The sequence below is a fragment of the Ambystoma mexicanum genome, chromosome 7p (assembly GCF_040938575.1).
Source record: "Ambystoma mexicanum isolate Mex_15411 chromosome 7p, UKY_AmexF1_1, whole genome shotgun sequence".
Taxonomy (NCBI): domain Eukaryota; kingdom Metazoa; phylum Chordata; class Amphibia; order Caudata; family Ambystomatidae; genus Ambystoma; species Ambystoma mexicanum.
Genome location: NC_090939.1, coordinates 142,800,374 through 142,825,522, shown reverse-complemented (window position 1 = coordinate 142,825,522; position 25,149 = coordinate 142,800,374). Strand labels below are relative to the sequence as shown.

The 25,149-nt window shown below is 45.6% G+C and overlaps 1 protein-coding gene across 1 annotated transcript in view; it reads left to right on the top strand.

Annotated features, from left to right (window-relative positions):
- Window positions 1-12,430: 12,430 nt before the first annotated feature.
- Window positions 12,431-25,149, top strand: part of B4GALT4 (beta-1,4-galactosyltransferase 4) — a 316,340-nt gene continuing 303,621 nt past the window's right edge. Inside the window, exon 1 of the mRNA XM_069635928.1 lies at window positions 12,431-13,319. The gene's annotated coding sequence lies outside the window, so the exon portion shown is untranslated. The remainder of the gene's footprint in view (window positions 13,320-25,149) is intronic.

Here is a 25,149-nt window from a genome sequence, read left to right as displayed (position 1 = left end):
AGTAATAGATAGAACACGAACCATACCAGAAGGATATGTGGTAGCAGCACTAGACGCCATTAAGGCATTGATTTGGTGCGGTGGGAATGGCTGTTCGCCACCTTGGTACACTATGGGATAGGACATGGCTTCATGAAGTGGATACGTATGCTCTACGCTAGACCAACAGCAAGAGTCTGCACAGGAAAACTCATCTCAGACCCATTACTGATAAGCAGGGGCACCAAACAAGGCTGCCCGCTGTCACCCCTACAATACATCCTAGCACTGAAACCTCTGGTGATCTACATGAAAGAATCATTTATAGGCACAGGCCTGCAAATAGATGGGACCACCCACATCATATACCTCTATGCAGATGATATACTGCTATACATAAAGAGCCCGGAAGACATGGAAGCATACCTGGAAGTCCTAGACAACTTCGCACAACTTTCAGGGATCTCCATAAGCAAGACCAAATCCTGCTTGTTCCCACTAGCAGGATGGGCAGGCAAACCAGAGGATCAGCTTCCTCATCTTGATAACCAGCGGAAACCGCATATGTTCCACTACTTGGGCATAAATATATGCCACAATATGAAAGATACCCACAACATCAACACACTGCGGACAAAAAAGGGCCTAGAAGCATCCATGAAATTCTGGGAAAAACTCCCCATGTCTGTGATGGGAAGAATATCGTTGATAAAGATGATAGCCCTCCCCAGACTACTCTACCACTTCATAAATGTACTGTACCTCATACCAAAGAAATTCTTCAAAGATCTAAATTCAATGATAAGCAGCTTTATATGGGGCAGAGGCCGGAAGAGAGTAGCCATGGAAGTGCTCTTCAGAGATTATACAGAAGGCGGGGTACGCCTCCTACACTTCGAACTATACTAGTTAGCAGGCCAGCTACAACAAGCACAGTGACAGGCTGGCTAGCTGACACGGAAACAGTAGAACACACCCTGCTGAGTGCCGCGGTATCCCCTTATCTCCTTAGTGAAATATTGTGGCTGGGGAAACACGAAATAATGCAACCTCCGATGCTCTTACAGCTAGGAAAACAGATCTGGAAGAGGATGAAGAGAATGCTGAAGGTGGATGACCCGTACCCCCCCAGATACCACTGGTGTCGCTGAATGGAACCAGCAGAGAGCAGCTTAAGCAAATCAGAACCAGCTGGGAGAGCAAAGGATTAATCACAACAGGAGACATAGCCCTAGCAGGAACCATACTGGAGTTCCAAGACTTGATCGAATCCCATGAACTGCACCGTGGCCAATTTATAACCTACGCAAGGATCGTCTGACAATTGCAGACCAAATAGCCATCCCCGGCGGCTTTACAAACAGAGAACCCAGTGCTAGGACTACTATACGACCTAACTGAAGGTGGACACATGGTATCCTGGCTTTATCAAACTCTCCTCAAAGAAGCACCCAAAGACTCGCTCGGGGAGAAGCGGATATGGGAAGCAGGACTAAGGAGAGAAATAACAGACAAAGAATGGGCCAAAGTGAATCTATACCCTAAAAAGGTGTCCAGGAATGCCAGATTGAAACATTTGAATTCAATGTACTACACATAATCTACCTGACCTCAAAAAGGATATCACACTTTCCAGGAGCAGGCATACAAAGGTGTCCAAAATGTGACATACATGAGCAATGATTGCATATGCTACAAACAGTACAAAACTCAATAAAATACATTTTTTTTTAAATCAAACAAAAAATGTTATTGTTGCAGATGTAGTGTTTAATTAAAGTATATATATTTGTATAGAGCCTTGATTGGACATTACATTTATTTCAGACTGTTACACTTTGCTGTTTTGGTTGCTACTGGATCAGATTCACACCTCTCTTGAGATTATAGCCTTCCCTCTGCCCATGTTACCACAAACGGTGAAATAGGTAGATTTCTTACGAGTGTCTGCTTTACCTTTATGATTGGGTTCCCTCTTGCTTTTGTGAGAAACCAGAACGTGCGTCACCTGCAAGTCCCGGGGTCTCTCTTTCAGGTGGCCAGGGCATGGCCATCGCCTTTGGATCAGACCCTAGGGATGGACCAGTGCGAACGGATCACCTTGGTGAGGGGTCTTTGGGGAGTGGGAGTGGGCCATCTGATGGCGAAATGCGGTATCCCCCTCACTATAACAACTTTACCCCATCCTACCCGATAGGATATTTAGAAACTCTACCCCCTCCCTTTCCCTTTACACAGACTTTCACATGGACAGCCCGTTCTGGGAGAAAACAGACTCACACCCGAGCATTGTACCCGACATGTCCCACTACAATGGTCAGGCAATGTTAGGCAATTACTAATAATCAATCACACCTGACTTCCATTAAACTTCCCCACACGGATAAAAGGAGGAGCACTAGAGAACACTCTGAGCGTGGCAAAGCCCACAAAGGAACAATACTTTTCTCTGACGGCAGCTGTATGAGGCAAGAAAGACGGCAAACCAAGAAGGGTATGCAAGGTGGGAGATACCCTTGACCTTTCCGGCGAGAAACCGTTGCTTTCCAGAACACTCTAGAGTACAAAGCATAAGCCCAGGAAACCAGACTGAAGAATCCTGTATTGTGTGTCGGAGATAACCAGGGCCCTCTTCCACGGCTGACCGAGTCAGAAGGATCAGCAGCTGCTGTGGTCCGTCCTTGGCTCCAAGGTCAAAGCAGCGCCTGAGAGAGCAACACAGCCGGTGAGTCGGGGAAACTGATGCAAGACTAGTTTGTGTTGAAGTCAAGGTTGCAAGCGGCAACATTGTATAAATAGAGCAAGAACGAAGATTAAAACGCATGTGATGAAAGACGCGAGAAAAGCTTAATTGCTGATGGATGTTTTGAACATTTAAGGAGAAACATATAATACCAGTGACAGAGTGATCCGGCACCACGTAGGTGCTCAATCGAAGGTCTCTGTAAGGTATCCAGCCAACAAGTGGCAGAAACAAAAGTAAGAACATTGTGTCAAGTGAATCGAAGTGGTCTTGTGACGGTTTAAACAAAACTCATTGCACATTCGAAAGTCTTCGATCTTTGATATCAAGAGGAAAACATAGAAAGTGAGATTACATGGTTCGAGCCCGAACAAGGGAGACTAAATGTGAACTTTCTGCAAAAGGGGTCCAAACCTAAAGGAGGGAAACCCATGATGAACACTGGACCTGAGAGCTTGTGAATGTGAAATCCTGATGAGAAATGAACTTTGATGCTTGTTTGGTAAAACAGGCCATCTGCAACAAGAGACTGTTATTGGGAAAGAGGCTTTGGCACAAGGCCCCGATACCTATGCTTTGAACTGTATCCTCGTGGCAAAGAAGCCAGAGTGTGTGCAAAGCTGTAACGTGCTGCCTTGGCCCGTGCTGAAAATGTGGGGAAGGGAAGCCAACTGCTCAACCGTCCTGACATATTATTTCTTGAACACTTTTCTTTGTGCATACAATATTGTCCCACACCATTTTGTATTTAGAAGTAAGGATTGGCAATAGGTTTATTAGTATAGGCCCTTTTATTTTAACAGAGACTCGACTAAGACTGCGTTATTATTATTTGATCATCGAAGCTTGCTCCTTTCCTTAGATTTAGGTTTAGATAGGTGTTTAACCAACCCACTGAAGTTCAATAAACGCCCTTGAACTGTGATCACTTGGGTCTGTCTTCACTGCTTGATACCATGCCTTCCTTACACTTTGTAGAGCTTTAAGGGTTGAGTAAGAAGTTTAGCCTCTATTTATCTTTGTACTTCTGTAGAGCAGAAGCCAATTTGTAAAATGTATGTTTCTGGGTGTCCTATACGCAAATCCTTCTCCTCTCTGGATGTTGCATTCAGTCTGCCGGGCAACCTTCCTTTTTTAGCTTTTGCTTTTAGGTGGTGCTAAAACGCTGCGCATAAGTTGAAACGAATGCATTAGAGTACAGCTAGGGAGAAATGGCATAGGAGGGGGGGCCACAAAGCAAAGATGTTGTTTGGCTATTTACCCACCCATTGACTGTCAATGGCCATGTTAACTCCTATGCGCATTCCCACCCACTTCCTGCCCCTTCCTGTCCAAAACACTGCCTAATGGGAACTCTGTGCTCGCATTAATCAAAGTGTGTGCTCAAAGTGCCTGACAGTATTTTTTCAAAGCATTCTTCTCAGAGTTAATGACTTAATTGGAGCTCTAAATGGGCTACTGGTGTAATATAAATGTCTTAACTAGGTCTGCCTTCAGCCATTCCATTTATAAGCACTATTCGTGTCCTTCTCTGAAGTCCTGTTCAAAACAAGCTTTGGCACAGCCAACAGTTTTGGCTTGTGTGTAGGTTTTAGGCATTTGCCAAGCACTGCTATTAGATGCCCAGGTACGCACAACATTTTGCACCTGCTTCCATCAATGGGAAGTTAATACCATTACGTCTGTTGCTGGCAAGTGCCTCTCCCATGCCAAGACAAAGGCTCAAACTGTTGGCATTGCCAATGCTAGTTTTAGATACCATGGTACCCTCGTCAGGCTAACCGATGTACTGTTTTGCAATGACCAATGCTGCAGTTAACTTTTTTTAAATTATTTTTTAAACAGCAGTTCTGCAATTCCATTACTAAAAATGTTGTCTTAACGAGGTCTGCCTTCAGCCAAGCACTATGCGTGCCCTCCACTGAAGTCCTGTTCAAAACACGCATTGTCAACGCCAACAGCATTAGCTTGTGTATAAATATTAGGCATTTGCCAGGTACTGCTATAAACCATTTGGCAGCTGCTACCATCTATGGCCAGTTAATACCAACACGGCAGTGCTTGGCAAATGCCTTTCCCATGCCTGCACATAAACTGTTGGCATTGCCAATGCTTGTTTTCGATGATGCTGGTCCGTTCTGTCTGGGGTTTTGGCGCGTGCCTTGCCTCTGCTGGTTCCTCTGCTCACTGTTCTCTGTGCGAGGCCACCTCGCTGGCTCTCCATTCCTTTCTCCCCCTCGTCCTTTATTACTTCCTGATTCTAATACAATGCATCCCCAATGCACGTGCAGCGTATCCCATACACGTCCTCTCTTCAGATCCCAACACTGTCTGTGCCCTTTCTGTCACCACTTCATGTCCAGTCCCCTGTCAGGTCGCAGCAAATGGTGGCAAGTTACAGACACAGGGTTAGATCTATCCTATGTCTCTCCCAGGCTCAATTCCACCAATGCATTCAAATGAGACCCAAGTATTGGCACTATCAGTTTAAAGTTGTACCCATGCTCGGCTCCATTTTTCAAAAACACCCCCTTCCCTTGTTTTCAACATTCATTTTAAACACCCCTTATTCTCGAAATCAAGGATTCCGTAAACATTTACAACCCCACCATGCTTAAAAATGTCTTACCTGCACAAGACACCTAGACATCACCAGGGTCAGTGTTGGCAATTGCATTTTGGCAGCTGGAGCAATTTACCCCAGCCGCACAGCAGCACACCAGGCGGATTGACCACCATTCAAGGGGAAACCCATCTTGACTCTACTTTCAAATATTCGAGATCTTCTAACTATACAGACTGCACAAATCCATCCAGATGAGCCAATCAGTCAGAGTGGTGAAACACCTAGAGAGGGCAAGATATTACCACCATACCAATTCAAAGAAGAACTAAATGGGCATTAGCCATGGATCTCATTTAGGAAATTACTTCAAGAAAGACCCAATGGGAGACTAATTTTCTATACACAAGGACAACCTTACTATCAAACCTAACGGGACACCAACTACCTATATACGACGACAACTATCATTTAATAGAGGAAGACCAATCCTCAATTGGGCAATCCCAAAAATTATTTTGAACAAAGTAAAACTATAGTTAATTATGATTATGATTTAGCCGATAAACCCACATTAAAGAATGCTTTCACAATCTTTGTTGTAAGTAGCAATTTTGTCGACAACAGCTAGACAACCCACCACAAGACCTACATGTGCCGGCGCAGGATTTGAGCCTTATTATCTTTAATTTCAATCACTGTGTATTGCCCTGCTTGTCTTCAAATCACACTATTGTTTTACACAAGCACCTTCTGAATAAAATGCGCAAGTGTGCATACCTTACACTGTTTCAGGCGTATTATTAAACCAAGCTAAACAGCTGCACTCTATTTTAGGTTGCCAAACTAAACAGCATGATTAAACCCTCCTGATGAACCTCCCTAAAAATAGGGTGGAGAAACATGTGTCGAGGGACTAAAGGGACTTCAATATATATCGTCAACAATTCTCTAGAAATATTTCACTTGCAACTTGCACCTCATTAGCATAGAGGGACTTTTTGATGAAATTTGTAAATCAATTAAAACATATCTTGGTGCAACTTATCGGTTTCTTCTCTTTTTATAGTAAGGGGTTGCAGTCATTTATTGTGAAGAATCGCAGAATGAGGGGCTTTGGTATGCTTATGGCCCCTTCCAATTGTGACTTGTGTGTGGGAGTGAGGGGTCGTTTGGGCCCCTCTCACACATTCAGCAGAATGTGGACCACTTGCTTGTGCAATAGCGGGGGACGCCTCCATTGCCTGTATGCTAACATTAGCACCAAACGGGGCTATTGCGGGCGACACTTGACTTCCATTTTGTGTGTCCTCAACTCCATCTTTGTACTAGGCCTCACTTCGATAATACGAGAAGGCTTCTTTCCCCTCTGCAGCGCCGCGCACACCGCGCACATGGCTCCCACCTTTTCTCACTAAAAGCCCTTTCTCGCGTATGCGCCGGGGATAATTGAAACACATATACAAATGTAGCATCTCACTCTTCCCCTGAGATCACTGTACTGTGTGTGAACCGGCTTGAATCTTGCCTTGTAGCTCATCCATCTTCACAAACCCGCCAGTGCTCTCTTACCCCCGCTGTTGGAAAATGACTGCCACTATAACCCTGTGCCCTCCTAAGGTATTCTCTTGATGTACCAGAAGCATGACCCTGCTGTGCAGCCCCCCACAGAGTGCCCCCTACTAAAACCAGACCTCTGTCACCATATATTGCACCCTAGAACTAACAAATGTCAGTGTGTCCCACAATCTCTTTGATGCGCACAGGCCCGCCCTACAACTAAGGTTATCACACCATCCAAGACCCCTAAGCCTGATACCCATATAAGTCCTAATGAATAATGGTGTAATCATTTTGCATGCAATTTATAGGTTTGTACGATTTCCTCAAAAATATACTAATGATTATTGTTTAGTATGTGTCTAGGGGCAGTTTTTTCATGCTAGCTTAGTTAGTGTCCGCCATAGCTCATCGTGCCCTAACCCTCACCCCTCCCGGACGCTGGCAGCCAGACCATGTGATGTTCACCCTCCCGCCAACTGGGAAACCAATCCGGACGAAGCAGCGCCTCCTAGGACATATGTATCTATACTGTCTATCCAATCCTACGCTGGTCTAGTACCCTAGGTTAGTTGCGCCATCTCTGACGCTGTCTTACTTTATATTGTCATGTAATTGTAACGTTTGCCAGAGCGCTCTCGAGGCAGCAGAGTTCTCTGGATGCCAACTTTAAATAAAGCAACTAAACCTTGCAACCTGTTCTCTTAGTCTCATTCCCCATTGGGGTGTGTTATATTTTTTGGGCATGCATGTGTAAGGCAGGGAGTGAGCCTTTACACTTGTCAGGGAAAGGGTCCATTAGCGTTCTCCAATTCACACGTGTCTGCCCGGCCCCAATAATAAAAGATAAGATATCAAAGACAAAGGCTTGGGGAATGACTTGGGGGCCTGTGAAGCCCAACTATGGCTTTTACCATAGCTTGCTTTGTTACTTCAAAGCCCTTGTTAGTGCCAACCTGCAATATGCACCAAAAAGAACTGTTGCTAGGTTTTGAAGGAGGCAGACCCCTGCGTTTTACACATTCAAAATAACACCCTTTTCCTCGTTTTTGTGGACGATGAGGCCGTGCATCACACAACAGTTTAAGTGCCACCCTCCTCGTAAAGTGCAGATGCACGTGTCACAACTGTGTGTAGCTTCCACCGCGACATAGAAGTTTGGGCATTTGTGGATGAACGCCACAGGAACCTTACAGGTATTGTGCAATTTGTTCAATTAAGATAACCAAGACTACAGCTCCCAGAAAGTAGTTGTTAATGGAAAACAGCGCTCTCAAGTTTCCGGGTGGCATGTTGGGAAGATCATCCAGTTCTGTTTTTTTCCTTGCAATTCAGGTAATTGTAGTTTTACCGTTTCTCATTTTAAATGTACGACACATTTCAACAAGCATTGGCAATTCCAACAGTTTGGGCATTTATGTAGGCATGGGAAAGGCACTTGCCAGGCACTGCCGTAGTGGTATTAACTGGCCAGTGATGGTAGCAGGTACAGAATGGTGTGAGTACCTGGGCATCTAATAGCAGTGCCTGGCAAATGCCTGATTCTTATACACAAGCTAAAACCGTTGGCTTTATCCTAGTAGATGCCAGGATAACCCTGGCCCATAATTGAAAAGGGGATGCCCCCCACAACCCAGATACATGAATGGTGAGCGTGGATATGGTTTGGTCTGGCTGTGGACAAAATTGATGCAGCCAACAAGGGTGAAATGCCGACATACTTGAAAACCTGTCTTCCCTTCATAGAATTTGTGCAGCAAAATGACTATTCGAATGTACATCATAAACCCCATGATATGCAAGCTTTTACACTGTTCTGAGGTGGCATTATGTTACGTTATGTTATTTTGCATTTATATAGCGCCTTATATACCATTGGTATGGTCTGAAGGCGCTGGTAGGTTGAACGCCCTTGGGAACCGAAGTTCGGGTCAGTAGAGAGAGTAGAGAGAGTCCAAAGATGCGTGTGTGCACCAGGTATGTGTGCAGCTGGTGCGGAATTCGTGTAGTAGCTGCTTCTTAGCGGTAGGTGTGGTGGTTGAGAGATCAGGAGTATGTGTTTGCTCTGGCAGGATTTATCAAGACAGAGTGTGGCTGCGTTAGGCCTGAGGAGAACGCCTGGCTGGGGGGTGAGTAACCAGCAGTGTTTACTTAGAGTGATGGGGAGTGAGCGGGAGATGTTGATATGAGAACAGTTATACCAAATGGTGTCATAGTATGTCTGTGTTCTAGTTGAGTGGTGGTGTAAGGAAGAGAGTGTAAGCGTGGGGTGTGGTATGATGGGATATATGCTTTTTCAAATGTTCCCTGCATTCCAAAGCATATTATGTACACATCCGTACAATACACTCATCCGCTCTACATACCCATCCGCTCTACGTATTTATCCGCTTCATACACTCATCCGCTCCACGCACTCATCCGCTCCACACACTCATCCGCTCCACACACTCATCCGCTCCACACACTCATCCGCTCCACACACTCATCCGCTCTACATACTCTTCCAATCTACACATTCGTCCAATAGACACACTCATCTAATCAACACACTCATCCGGTCCACACACTCATCGGCTCAACATACTACTCGTCCGCTCGACATATTACTCATCTGCTCTACATACTCATCCGTTCCACACACTCATCCGCTCTATGTATTTATCCGCTCCACACACTCAACCGCTCCACACACTCATCCGCTCTACACACTCGTCCGCTCTATGTACTCGTCCGCTCTACATACTCATCCGCTCTACATACTCATCCGCTCTACGTAGTCGTCCGCTCTACGTACTCATCCGCTCTGCGTACTCATCCGTTCTACGTACTCATCCGCTCTACACACTCATCCGCTCTACATACTGATCCACTCTACACACTCATCCGCTCTACACACTCATCGGCTCTACATACTCATCCGCTCTACATACTCATCTGCTCCCCACACTCAGCCGCTCCCCACACTCGGCCGCTCCACACAGTCATCCGCTCTACACACTTATCCGCTCCCCACACTCATCCGCTCTCCACAGTCATCTGCTCTCCACTCTCATCCGCTCCCTACAGTCATCGGCACTCCACAGTCATCCGCTCTACACACTCATTCGTTCTACACATTCATCCGCTCTCCACACTCATCTGCTCTCCACACTCATCCGCTCTCCGCATTCATCGGCTTTACACACTCATCAGCTTTACACACTCATGCGCTCTCCACACTCATCCGCTCAGCACACTCATCCGCTCAGCACACTCATCCTCTCTACACGCTCATTCGCTCTTACACGCTCATCCGGTCTAAACGTTCATCCGGTCTATACGTTTGTCCGTTCCGTATAGTCATCAGTTCTAGGCACTCCTGCGTTCTATTCGCTTCTCTGTATTTACGCACTCATCAACTTTACACGCTCGTCCGCTCTACACACCCAACCACTCTACACACTCATATGCTTTAGTATGTTCATCTATTCTATACACTCATCCGATCTACATACTCATTAGATCTATCTAGTCACCTGTTCTTCCATTCATGCACTCTTCCACTCAGTGCATTCATCTGTTCTACACGCTTTATCCATTCTAACTATTTCATCCACGCCATTCACTTCGTTCCTTCCTCATTCATTACATCCATTTTAGCAGTTTAGATCTCCTTACTTTCCCAATGATTTATTCATATTATCCACTTCACTGTTTTGATCTACTTTACTCGTTTAGTTCTGTTTGTCTTTCTAGTTTACATTCGAGTTTATTAGCTGTCAGTTTCTCGCATCAGGTAGTTTGTTGGGTCGGTGTCATTGTGATGCTGTTAGTTTGGAAAACCGGTTGGTTTTAGGGGAAGAGCCAGGTTTTCAGTAGTTTACGGAAAGACACTAAATCCTCAGTTAGGCAGACGTGGGGTGGGAGAGAGTTCTACAGGGTTGGGGCCAGGGCTGAGAATGATGATCCACCTAACTTGACTGAGTTTGTCTTAGGAATTACAAGGAGGCCGGCTGAGCTTGATCTTAGGGTGCGAGTGGGATGATAAGGTTTTAGTTTGTCTTGAAGATATTGAGGTCCAGTTTTATGCAGTGCTCGATGGGAGAGGCATAAGGTTTTGAAAGCCACCCTACGGGCTACAGGAAGCCAGTGCAGCGTCTTAGATATAGGGATATAGAGCCTTCAGAAAATGTGTATTGGTTATGTATAAGATGCTTTATATAGATGAAGCATTGCACAGGTTGGCATTCTTGTCTTACAATCTGGTGACCCGAATTATGATTTTATATATTTGTTTCTCGTCTTTCTCCCTCCATTTCCTCCCCCTATTTAATGTTGTTATGACAGGAATTAACAGAATATAAACACAACGATATTATCAGCCCTGTATAGCTGCAATGGACTGTACTTTTTATGTCTATGTTGTTTACTATAAGGTGTTAAACCTCAATAAAAATGTGTTTGCAAAAAAAAAAAAAACTGTTGGCTTTGCCAATGCTTGTTTTTAACAGGACTTCAGTGAAGGACACCCATAGTGCTTGTAAAGAAGTAGGTGAAGGCAGACCTGGTCTACACATGTTTACGTCACCAGTGGCGTGTTTACAACTACAATTAAGTAAGTGGCCCTCATTACGAGTCAGGCAGTAACCGTGCTGGTAAAACCGGCAGGTACCCGCTGGACCTGTGATGAATTACCGCCACCTGACTTGCCGGAATAACCGGGGCATTACAGCCCCGGCGGTCCGGTAAATCAGGCGGCGGCATTTGTAAATTGAGTCAATTGGAATGGGGACGATGGAAGCACCGGCATGCTGCGGCACCGTTAATAACGGTGCCAGTGCTTCCAGAAAATGTCTGCAGGTGGGTGCTGTCACGCCCGCAACGGCACCTGCCTGCAGAATCGCAGTGTGCCGGTCCAGTAACAACAGTGCCGGCACACTCGTAATGAGGACCAGTAAATCTCAGAAGACTGCTTTGAAAAAACACAGACACACACTTCGAGCACCAAGAATGATGGTAAGGCTTGATTGAACCAATCCCACTCATAGGTATTAGCATGCACAGTGAATGGGTGGACAAATAAACATCTTCAAGCTGTGGGTCCCTTAATAATAATAATAATAATAATTTAGCATTTATATAGCGCTGTTACCCACAGTGTGGAAGGATGAAAGGCTGAGTTTGGCCCTGCACAGCTGTCAAAGTGAGCGCTGTACTCGCTGTGCTATCAGACCAGCCTTCTCATAAAACAGATGCTCCGATTTGAACTCAGGGCAAAACAAGACTGAGTGGAGGTTAACTGGGCTTCAGAACAAATCTGGTCCCAGACCCTAGCTGCAGCACACGGATCTATAAGATTATTGCCACCCCCACCTCACATAATTCATAGCCGTTTCTTTAGGGTGAATATTCTGACCAATGAAAACAGCGGAGTGCAACTTCCATTGTTCACCATTTGGGCATTCTTATGTTCCCATAATGCTCTTTGCTTTTATGCAAATCACAAGGATTGGGTTTTGTGAACAGAAACTGAACACGCCCCTCGGCCCCACCCCCAACCTCTCCTCCACAACACCTCCCCTCCAAGGAAGAGAGGGTTCCCCACTAACTTGTTTCTATTTCCAGCACTGTCGGAAATATCCGTGACTGGGTGGCTTTCTCCCTCTTGACACAGGTGCTCTGAGATCACCAGGACAGAAATCAGGGGTGTGTGTAAAACCCGGAACGCGCCGGAACTGTACCCTTACAAAACAGCACCAAAACTCAGCTCCCCTTTAATTATAAATCCTTGTTTTAAAAAAATAAGTACACAAACTCTCAAAATAAGGAGCAATAAAATAGGACAGCCGGGATATTGTGCTTGCGCTTGGCTCGCCACACGCCTGCTAAGCTGAGGCAGAGCAGGAAGGCGGGGGCTGGGTAACGGGGACAGGGCAGGAAGCAAAGGCCCGGTACAGCATCTGACGAGGCTGGAAGGCACTCCCCCTGCCTGGAGAGCCGCCCCCTCGGCTCTCGGGAGGGGGCTCGGGCTGCCCGGGGCCTCACTGCCTCAGCCGGTGGTGGTGACGGTGGCACCCGAGACCTGCTACGCTCCCACAATCCCACCGACACCCCCAAACAAAGCTCTACTCCTGCCCCGTGCCCCCAGGACACAAAAAACGCAAGGAGCTGGGCCTAGAAAAAAACGCGCCTCCTTTGAACTTGTCTTCTGCCAGAGAGGGTCTTCGCCTCCAGGAGGGCGGACGCAGCATTCCTGCATGTGGAAGACTCCCCTCCCCACCCACCCCCGTGCCGCCCTACACCCGCCAAGCTCCCCCTGAAGCGTCAGGTGAAGGCAGTTCTATCCTCGGGGGAGTGGACGGCTCTGTGGAATTTCGCGTTTCCTCGTTTCTTCCCACGCGACGTTGTTGGCTACACAACCGCCAGAGCCAGGACTGCCTGTGCCCAGAGAGGAAGGAAGGAGAACCCTTCCAGCCGGGACTCTATGCCAAGGTCAGTCTGGCAAGTGGGGGCCCGCCGTTTCCAGGGAATGTTGTGAGGGCACTGGTGTGTGGATGGAAAAATGACCAATGCCCTGGGAATCCGAGATCTGGTGGTAGTTGTGAGTGCAGTGCTGTTTAGGGCAGCCTAGCAGTGTGTGGGGTTGTGCAGAGCTGTGTAGGATCATGGGTGAGCAGTGTGTGGCTGTGCAGAGCTGTTTAGGATCATGGGTGAGCAGTGTGTGGGGCTGTGCAGAGTTGTGTAGGATCATGGGTCAGCAGTGTGTGGGGCTGCGCAGAGCTGTGTAGGATCATGGGTCAGCAGTGTGTGGGGCTGCGCAGAGCTGTGTAGGATCATGGGTCAGCAGTGTGTGGGGCTGCGCAGAGCTGTGTAGGATCATGGGTCAGCAGTGTGTGGGGCTGCGCAGAGCTGTGTAGGATCATGGGTCAGCAGTGTGTGGGGCTGCGCAGAGCTGTGTAGGATCATGGGTCAGCAGTGTGTGGGGCTGCGCAGAGCTGTGTAGGATCATGGGTCAGCAGTGTGTGGGGCTGCGCAGAGCTGTGTAGGATCATGGGTCAGCAGTGTGTGGGGCTGCGCAGAGCTGTGTAGGATCATGGGTCAGCAGTGTGTGGGGCTGCGTAGAGCTGTGTAGGATCATGGGTGTGCAGTGTGTGGGGCTGCGTAGAGCTGTGTAGGATCATGGGTCAGCAGTGTGTGGGGCTGCGCAGAGCTGTGTAGGATCATGGGTCAGCAGTGTGTGGAGCTGTGTAGGATCATGGGTGAGCAGTGTGGGGCTGCGCAGAGCTGTGTAGGATCATGGGTGAGCAGTGTGTGGGGCTGCGCAGAGTTGTGTAGGATCATGGGTGAGCAGTGTGGGGCTGTGCAGAGTTGTGTAGGATCATGGGTGAGCAGTGTGGGGCTGTGCAGAGTTGTGTAGGATCATGGGTGAGCAGTGTGGGGCTGTGCAGAGTTGTGTAGGATCATGGGTGAGCAGTGTGTGGGGCTGCGCAGAGCTGTGTAGGATCATGGGTGAGCAGTGTGTGGGGCTGCGCAGAGTTGTGTAGGATCATGGGTGAGCAGTGTGGGGCTGCGCAGAGCTGTGTAGGATCATGGGTGAGCAGTGTGTGGGGCTGCGCAGAGCTGTGTAGGATCATGGGTGAGCAGTGTGTGGGGCTGCGCAGAGTTGTGTAGGATCATGGGTGAGCAGTGTGTGGGGCTGCGCAGAGTTGTGTAGGATCATGGGTGAGAAGTGTGTGGGGCTGCGCAGAGCTGTGTAGAATCATGGGTGAGCAGTGTGTGGGGCTGCGCAGAGCTGTGTAGAATCATGGGTGAGCAGTGTGTGGGGCTGCGCAGAGCTGTGTAGAATCATGGGTGAGCAGTGTGTGGGGCTGCGCAGAGCTGTGTAGAATCATGGGTGCTGTGTCCAGGGATTGATACATAATGTTGTCGCAGTGGCTGGTGGGGCAATGGGTCCAGTAAATGTTGTATTGGGTCAATGGGATTCATGTTGCCTGATCAGCGTGTGGATGGAGTAAGGATTCTCAAGGTGTTTAAACTGTGGAGGTGCTCCTGAGTGGAGTCAGATAAAGCAGGGCTATAGAATTGCTAGTCCTGGGCTTCAAGTGCATGTTATCAGTGACCATTGATTTCCAGCAGACTCGGAGCACTGGCACCCCCAGTTTCCACTGTGAAACACTTTCTCTTGTGAGTTGGTGTTGCACAAACACCAAGAAGGGGGGAAAAACATGAGTGAACATTTGATTTTTCCATTTGGGGTGAGCTCCTAGGAGTTTACAGCTTTGTAAAGTCGCTCCGTGCTGGTAACATACATGCTACCAGTGCTTCATGCTGTACTATTGCTGCTTGGTCTACGTGAGAAACATACTGCTTTTGCTTGCACCATATTGGACTGCAAGGTTGTTTTGTGGATGTATTTATCGCATTCTTTGAAGAAGTCTTTACAAAGCCCATCCCTCGAAAGGTGCAGGAGATGTTGATGTTGTTTTTTTAATGTAAAGCAAAAATAGTGATCTTGTAGCAATGATAGCTTTTTCATTAGTCTAACTCAAGACTGCACCGCACGGTTCTATTCCTCAAGCAGTGACATTATAAGAACGTCAGCGACTCTACCATTAAACCTGGAAGTGTTTTAGTGTGGGGGAGCCATGCAGGGTGACACAAGTGACAGTAATGACGGTGCCATAAAGGAGGGGGCCAAACGAGAGGTCAGGTGGAAAAACTTTGGCCACAAGCTTTATTATGGCATGAGCTATGGTGCAAAAGAAAACCAACCAATCATAAATCATAACACAAATATTTTGGGGGAACAGGGGATCAGGTGAGGGGGGACCCTACTCCCAGGTAGGGCCAACTCGAGGCTGATCCCTGTCGCCCATCATACAAAAGCTTGTGATGTTCTGTGGACCCAGCGTGTGAGCTGTGTCCGGTTCACCTTCTTTGCTTTTTAATTGCCATTCATACTGCATTCTTCATACACAAGATGTCTCCATTGCTTATCCAATGGCATTCCTGTCCTCCAAAGTTTTTTTGCAATATGCAGTCTTTATTTGATATAGACATTAACTCCTTTTGGAGTGTTTGCCTTTCCCATGCACCCTGGAGAGGCATTTTGCCTTTCCCCACTGTTGTGCGCCTCTTTCCTCGTTGTGAGGCATATGTCGGCATTCCTTTTGCTCTATGATCCACTTGGGATTTTGCCTCTTGTGAGGCGTTATTCATTTTCTAACCTCAGTGGTGGAGTCTTGAGCTTCGGCTTTCATCAAACTTAATTCAAGTTTGGTAACCTGCCCTTGTGGTTCAAATATTTATTTAAGTTCTATGATGACTTATTATTTTGAGCGTTCCTGGTGCCTGCTCTAATTATACATTTAATACCTGTCCCATTTTTACCGTTTGCAACTCATTAGTATATGTGTTTAGCGGGAGCGAGGGTGGTTTTCAATTAAATTCTTGGAGCTCCAGTCGTTGCAGGAGCAGGGTAACAGATGGAAAATGCTAGAAACAATACATTCGTATTTTATGTTATCTTGCTTCAAATAATGTATTCCTATCCCGCTGAATCTTCAAAACATTAGGACACAGGACCTCTTAAGAATTTACTATATCTACAGAACCATATACCAACTAGTTGGGTATTTATAAACAAAGTACTTTTCACTACCACCATCACTACTGTGCCTTTGCCCTCTGACTGTTGCTGCTTCTTTACCTATGTTTTATAGCCTCTTCCTCCATGTTTTGGCTCTACCCTTCCTGTTTCTACTTTGTTTCCCTGTCTCCCACCTTTTTGCTCTACCTCTCACTATTGAGTGTTTCCTTGCTTGTTGTTGTGGTCTCTTGCTCTGTATCACTCTGCATATCTTGTATCAGAATACTATTATTGCTGTTTCTCTCCTCTGTCTTGCTGTCTCCATTGCTGTAACTCCAGTGCCTATGGCCTGTATTAATTTCTCAGTTTTCTCTAACATTGTATTACTCTGGCTTTCCCTCCTTTCCATTACTTTCTCTGTTCTGTCTGCCCCAACTTCAGCCCTTTGTTGTCCTGTCTCCTAGGTTCGTAATTGCTCTTCATCTCTAAGTGATACAAGCTGAAAAGACGTTTTCCATCTAGAAATATAGTTCAGTTAGGGGGTGGTTCCTTTTAAGTGTATGCAAACTTGCTTTTGGAACTTTGGCTGGAAATTGCAGATTTATAGTTTCCTATCCCCATATGCTGAATTTGTTTCCCTGAAAATGCGTTAACTGCACTGAATGCCAAGTATGGCAGCGCTGATGAGATGTGGGAGTTCTGAATCATCTACCCTCCGGAAAGCTAAGTCAGTTCTGCTACAAATCAAACCTTTTATCTCCATCTTAAACACATATCACTGCATGATGCACCAAGCTATTGACAGACTTGGAACTCAAAGGTGACACATTGATCTGTGTGGCAGGTTTATCAACCCACTGAACTAAGTTTCCTGACGGGCTTAGTCAGGAAACTGACTTGTCTGAAAGGATCGTAGGGTTGAGGCATCGGCAGTCGCATGCTGACTGGTTGCCTGGTTCACCTCCAGAACGTTGCAGGTCCCAGCCCCCCGCCAGTCTTGCACTTGCCTCCGGGCCACTGCAGTATGTTCAGCATTACTGCACTTTCTGCTTACGCTCTGTGCGAGGCAACCTCTCGGCACTTACCCAGGGCCCTGTTGGACTAGATGCGTTTGTTCATCCCCACCCCCTTTTCCTTACACCTCAGACTGTACGCATGCGTTACCTATATGTACTAGGACTAGTACTGTTCTCCTGTCCCCCCACCCCCAAACCTCCACATTTTTCTGTCCACCCACCCTATCTGTGTCGAAACTGTTATTTCATGCACTTGCACTGGAAGAAACGCTGTCAGGATTAGTATGCTAGTTTACTGTTTAGATCATTCGGAAACTTCAAGGCCTAAGAATGATTACCGTGTTCACTGGTTCCCTTCCACCTTGAAGCGCTTTGAACCACCCCACCTGTGTATAGCACTGTATAAATAAACATTTACAATTACCTGACATAACTGGCTCGTACCAAGCTCCATGCCTTTTTCAATGAACTATCCTGCACACAAAGCAGGATATTTATAGAGGTACTAGAGATTTGGAAGTGTCACACAATAGTCAGACGTGGGAGAATCAGAAGTTAGGAAAACACAATTCTGACAGCAGGATGGCTTGAACCCTACCAAAGCAATGCAATATTTCCTCACAAAGCCCACCTGTGTGCATACTACCACCTCAGGAGAATGGAGTGGAGTGCTTAGACTGTTTATCTTTAGTGCTTTAGCTACATACTGAAACTGCAGACACGTGTTGGTACTGCTTCATTACAATGCCACTGTTGAAAAGTTCAGGTACTGTTCCAAAACATAGAAGTCCTGCTAAGAAACCTGGTTATGATGCCACTAAATGTGCTTTAGCCCTGCTGTGAATTGTTCATTGTCCCATATGGCAGCTCCGCTGAGCAGCTAGGGTACTGTTCTTAAATATATAGCAGAGCAGCTGTTGGTAAGTACTAGTATAGTCAACCCTACTAAAAACATATACAGCAATGTTGGGAAGTGTTGACCTGGTCTCATTTAAAAAAATATTAGCTAGTTCTGATGGGTGGGGGGGGGGGCTGCTAATGTCCCTTTAAAATTATATAAAAATCCATCAAAGAATTGCCGGTAGATTTTCACTTTCCTTATCTGTATGAATTATACCTGCTCAAGGGGACGGTGGGGTAGTAAAAGTAACATTCAGACCACGTGTTCAGCCGTTCTTTGCTCTCCCTGCTGTGACTAACAAGTGAATGAGCCCTTTCATGCATGCACTCGCACACAGACGGTCACGCACAGATGCAAACACTTGCAATATTTTAAAACTATACCAATCGTATGTACTAATTTTAACATGAAAAAGCCTTTCAGAAATGCCAAACAGCTGCTTGATCAGAGGCTCTCGTAAAACTAAAGCGCATCAAACAAAACCTCAAGCCATTAAATGCCATTGATGTGCTTGTGAGATGAAGAGAAAACATAGTATGAAATGCCTATGCAACTGACTAGCAAACTTGAAACAAAATATATTTCAGCAGAGCATCCTCTAATAAAACCAATGAAAACAGTGGTGATGAACACAAAAATGCAGCCCTTGCTAGTACACACTTTTATACTGTAGTAAACCAATCTTCAAAATCAGGCTCAATAAGAATGCCAATTCTAATGAAACTTCCTACAGTGTCAAAGCAATTTGCAATGCACATTAATGATGCAAAATTCTTAAATAACTTAAATAGACTCTAAAAGTATTAGCTAGATGAAATAACCTACACCGGAAAGTGTTAAATAAACAGATCATGACTCAGTTGGATGTCAGCAGTGAACTCCATGATTAATGGGGAGGCTGCCAACAATAGCCTCCTAATGGATACAAATAGGAAAAAGAAAGGTGTCGTAATCACAAGAATTCAGTGCGTAAAAATGCCAGATACGCACCTTATCTGGAGGGCTGGACACCACCCTCCGTTATCTCCCACACAAGTGCAAATATTCACATTTGGGGAACCAAGCCGTTACTGCTGGATGGCATATTCTTGACCACTGTAAGACATGAAGACCTACAGATCAAGGCATGTTCCTACGTCACTGCAGTGAGTGAGGAGACTCTGCTAGGGTGCTCAGTGGCAGAAGCGCTATCGATCGTAAATTGTGCGTTTGCCGTTTACGCAGAGGATATCCATTTGTTGGTACAAACATTTGAGTCGCTGTTCACTGGCGTAGGACGGATGAAGGGTACATATTGACGACAGTCCAACCCATGGCACTCAAGCAAAGGAGAGTACCGTTTTACCTTTGCGAGCAAGTTGAAGCTGAAATTGATACATTAGTGGTACTGGACATCATGGAGAGAGTGGAGGGAACCGCACCCTGGGTATCTCCTATTGTGATGGCCCGAAAGCCCAAACAACCTAACTCGGTCAGAATGTGTCAATATGCGATTACCTAATAAGGCCATGAATGGGAGCATCTGGTCCACCCGGAGAAGGTGTTTGGATACGTTCAATCATTGGGACTCACTCTACACAGAGAAATGTGTGTTTCTTCAGAAGAAAATAGTTTTTTGCGTCCATTTCTCTCAAAAGGAAGGAATTTCAGCTGATCCCAGAAAGGTTTTGGACATTAATAAGGCTGAAGCCCCTGCAAATGTGTTTTGAGGTGAGGAGTTTTTTAGGTATGGTCACATACTGTGGACGATTCATTTAGGATCTGGCAACTCTGTCTGAAATCCTTCGGTCCTTCATGAAGGACGTGCCGTGGCAATGGACACCGCTGAAGGAAGATGCATTCTGCCAGATTGAGATGGCACTGACAGCTGAGAGCACTGGCTTTATTTGACCCGGGGTGTAAATCGGAGCTGATGGTGGACGCTAGTCCGACATATCTGGTGCTAAACAGCCTGGTCAGAAACAAGACTGCCAACCATCCAGTCCATGGAGAGAAGCTGCAAGCCTTGGGACAAGATGCACGTTGACTTTGAATCCACAAGCTGAAACTGCCATTTCTTAGTCATGATTGACCAGTGGTCTCAGTACCAGGAAGTGAGTTTGTGGCGTCCACAGCGTTGACTGATGTGGTTCTAGCAATGGAGAAGCCACCCATGGGTACCCCTCTGAGGTTTGTTCTGACAATGGTCTGCCTTTTCATGGTGAGAGTTTCAGGCAGTTCATGGAGGTTTGTGGGATTCAATATAGGAAGATCACTCTGTTGTGGCCTAGAGCAAATGGTGAAGCCAGAGGCACGGAAACTACTCTCCTGAACACCTGTAAAGATCTGCTCTCTAATCTTGATTCTGGCTTTCCTTCTGTCCTCATCCTCCTTGACCTTTCCTCTCTTTTCTACATGGTCAACCACACCATCCTGATCAATTGACTCTGCGAGAACCTGGGCATCACGGATCAGGCCCTAGAGCGATTGACCTCCTTCCTCCTGGACTGACCCTCCCAGGTCCAACTTGGGTCCTTTGTCTCCACTACACCTCCCCACATGTGGTGTTCCCCAGGTTTCTATCCTCTCACTCTGGCTCTTCAATGTCTAATTGACACCTTTGGCCAACCTGATCTCTATCTTGTCCTCTAACTGTCAGTGTTATGTGGATGAGAATCGGCTCTTTCAAGCTCCCCTCAGCCTAATCTCCCCTCTCGCTCATTCCTGGCTGTCTATCCGCGATTCAGTATTGGTGCGATCTCTGCTTAATGTCGGTAGGGCGGAGATCTTTCTCATTGGGACCCCTGCACTCTCTATCTCTGTCTGTCTGTCTCTCTCTCCCCTCCTTGGGCCCTCTTCCTTTGCCTTCCTGTGTGGCAATGCACCTTAGTTTCAGGTGCCTCCATCTGTAATGTCCTTGATTACCCTCTAAATCTTGTGCCGGACCACCTGATGTTCCGGATGCTGCGTGAAGATTTCCTTTTCTCCTATGCTTTCTCTCACCCCTGCTGACCTACCTGTCTGCTGCGCCGACTGGGTGCATGTGTCACAGCCGCTGGCGACTGTCGTTTGTGGCGAAGGTGGAAACAGGGACGCCATTAAAGTGTTCCGTTACGTTTTTCTCCTTCTACTAGCCACGGTCTAGTTTCCAAGTTGGCCGCCGCCGTTTGTATATCTCACTCGGCTGCCGGCGGTTCTGCACGTTGCAACTGAGTTCTTTCTCGCCCCCTTTGCTTGCGCTAGTGCCCTTTGACAGTTTGTCCTACGTTTCGCCATTTTCGGCGTCTGTAATTCCTTCTCCTCCCGTTCCCGTTGCGCTCTCTCTCACCTTGTTTCCTCTTCCCTTCCCCGTTTGCTTCCCGTGCTGCTTCCCCCCGCTGCTCTTTCTCGCTCTCTTTGGTTCTCTCGGACATCTCTGATTCCTCCCGCTCTCGCTTGTCCTCCACGCAGTGTGGTACTCTCCTGTATCCAGCAACCTTCTACATTCGGTCAGCACTGACACGCTGGCCTCACGGTCTCTGAGTTTACGGCGGAGGACCGAACCAACTTGCTACAGATCCGGCGACTTCCATTGCCCTTACGACTGCTCCGGATCCTGGGGTTTTTTGCCATCCAACGGCCTTTTCCCCTCTGGCTGTCTTGGAGGGGAGTCACCGAGGGTTTTCTCTGTCTTGGCGTCACGGTGGCTTCCTTCCGAGGTAGACCCTATCTTCAAAAAAAGAAGAAACCATACATTGGACTTACCCGCAGAAAGAAACTGGACTATTCAGGTGAGGAGCAGGTGACCGGGGAACGCAGTAATTCTAGTGAAGACGAAGACTTTGCTGACCTTCTAGCTGATCCCGTAGCTCATAGTGCCAGTTTTGATAGCATGACTACCCCCCATAGTCTCACTAGGTACCAGGCTCCTCCATGATCTGTTTTGCCCACACTGCCGCCTACCGCGCATTTGGGGCCTGTAACTGTAATGTCTACAGCCCCCTGCCTCCTTGCACTTACCCAGAGCCACGCTGCCCTGATTGCACTTAGAGCAAGGTTGCCTTGATTGCACTTTCCCTTTCCATCTCCCTGCACTTTTTCATCCCCCTGCACTTTTACAATGTGGCACTTGCACGATCTGAATGCCACAAGGCCTAGTAAGATAGTTTGTCTTGTCCCCCCGTCTTGCTGCGCAATAAATGACATATCATGTCCAGTGATGGTTGACATAGGTTTGTTTGGTGATCTTGGAAGAGAGAGAAGATGAGTTGTCTAGATGGGCACAAAGGTTAACCCCTGTTACTATTACTAAATGTTGACCCCTATTGTCTAATCTGTCTTCTACTAATGATGATTCCCTGAATGCATGTTGGCTTAGGTCCTAATTAGTTGTAAATTTCCAGAAAGATGGTGTGCAAATATATTCCTTTAGCTAAGTTTTTCAGCATCTGTTGTCTGTTTCTTACCAATATGTTAATACCACTTCACCTAATTATTAAAAGCCTTTATTAAACCTGTATTCTTTTGTTGATAATCAATTTCTAGAAAGTCCTCAATTTCTTAATGTAACTGTCTCATTATTTTTCTCTTGGAAAACTGCATTGAGCTTGGCATACTCGGGTTGTATGTTGTGTAGGTTTAAGCGCTGTAGAACCAGTAGATAAACTGAATGTAAGATTTGTTTTTGACCATTCTACTTGAATAGGCCAAATGAAAAAAATTGTTTCCCCTAAAAAAAATTACTAAAACCAAACATTATGACATTAATATTGAAATATTCTTTGAGAAATCACCTAATAACTTTACCCTGATCATTCATACTCCTATTTGTCAATTTATAATCTAAAGAATACATTTCTATATCCATTGCTACAGAAAGATAAGAACGGTCACTATTCCCACTTTTATTATCAGTTCCTTACAGAGCAAAACAAAATCTGAAGACTAATCTATAGTAAATAGTATAACTTTGAGAGGCAGAGACCTCGTTTTCTAACTAGGAATGTCTTCTTTGAATTTGATGTTCAACAAAATATTACAAGTATCAAACAATTCCGGCCACAATTTATCCAATACATCAAACTTTTTGTGGCAATGTTGAGCTGGTGGAATCTCTTGAATGGAAACGATAGTCTGCATAATTTGACTTTGAAGACATTTGGCCATTTTGACTTAAAAATCTCCTGCCACCAAGATGTTGTCAGGATTTCCCAGTGAGAACCATTGAGTTTTAATGTTTTCTATATATTAAATTTATAGAGTGCTTTAATCCAAACAGCAGTCATCACTTCCTTAAAAGGAGCCTCCTCTTCCCCAGCTGTATTAAAATACACATTTATCATAAGAAGATCTTCAGTATGAATACTGCCCTCCCAACTAATATGTAAAGGTAAAAGAAAGTCTGAATTAGAGTAAAGTTGGTATACAAGTTACCTGCAAAGAATTGCTAATAGCAGAGTATTAGGCACCCCAGTAATCATTTCGAAGTGTTATCACAAAAAAATCGTATAAACAACTATGTAATTGGGTGTAAGAAAAGACCCCCCGAAGCAAAAGTACACTGCGTTCCGAGATGCTCTGGATTTACCTGTTTGAAACCCTTAGTTACATGATAAAATAGTAATCGGCATAGTACTTACTCGAGCGAGAGATGGACTTGGCTTATAATGTAAAAAAACAGTACCAATCGGAAGCTATCTCTTTCTTGTTAGTTATTTCTCAACTCAAATTCAGCCATACATTTTTCTCTAGGACTTTCATGACCCAAGATAAAAATACCTATATTATCTTCGACTTTGACCCTAGGATATGGAAACTTTTGTACCCTGGTAAGAACTTTAGGATTCTATTTAAAGATGTCCTATCCCAGAAAGAGAAAAGATTCCAATTCATTGAGAGCATGTTGTAAACAAGTTTTGAGTCCAATTGAAGGACAACCGGATGTACTCTATTGGGGTATAAATTCGACTTGAGTGATAACTGAAGACTTTATAAGCCTTAACGGTGGAATGCCTGGAATAACTTAAGAATTCTTGACTGATTAATGATCATAGGACTATTTTCCTTAAAAATAGCCTCCAGCGCTAAACTTCTATTCCAATTGTTGACTATCTTCATATATAAATGCTGTCCTCTGATTTCTCTCATAATTGCCTTTTATGAAGGATCTCCCTCTTATCAATCTCTTATCATTTGGAGCAAATCCCTTGTTAAATTCTAGAGACTGCTGTTCTAAACCAGGATTCAAATTGATGCTGTAATTCCATTATTTGCCTATATGTATTGCCGGAAAGCTAGAAGGACTAAGATTGTTTGAAATGGCTAAGCCTTCCATATTCTCTTCCGGCTCTGTCTCCTGGGAAATGGTATCCATGCACTGTCCTATGTCATTTTTGACAGCCTTCAGTGACCCTTAACTTTGCTTTTTTTTTTTTTTTGGTTTTATTTGTCTTCTATCTTGACCCGCTGTTTTTGTAGATGTTCTCGTGGAAGGAACATTAGCAAATTTGTAGAAATCTTCTTTTATTAATTGTTAAATATCACCACATTGGTGTAAAATATTTCAAAGCATAAAAAACAGTTTAGACTTATTTAAGATCCACAAAAACATTCATCCCTACATTCCATTCATTCACTTTCTCGTACAATCAATCAGATGGTTGACGTACTTGGTGGACTGATTTAAGTCTGAGATACAACCTGAAACACGTGTCGACCTACTGCATGATTAAGGACAGGCAGTCTTTTGAATTTAAGACGGAATTGAGAGGATCTAATTGTGTGTTTATGTATAAAATTGCTGGATTGTAACCTAAAAGAGTAGGTCATTTTGTATTGGTGTGATTGATTGCACGAGAA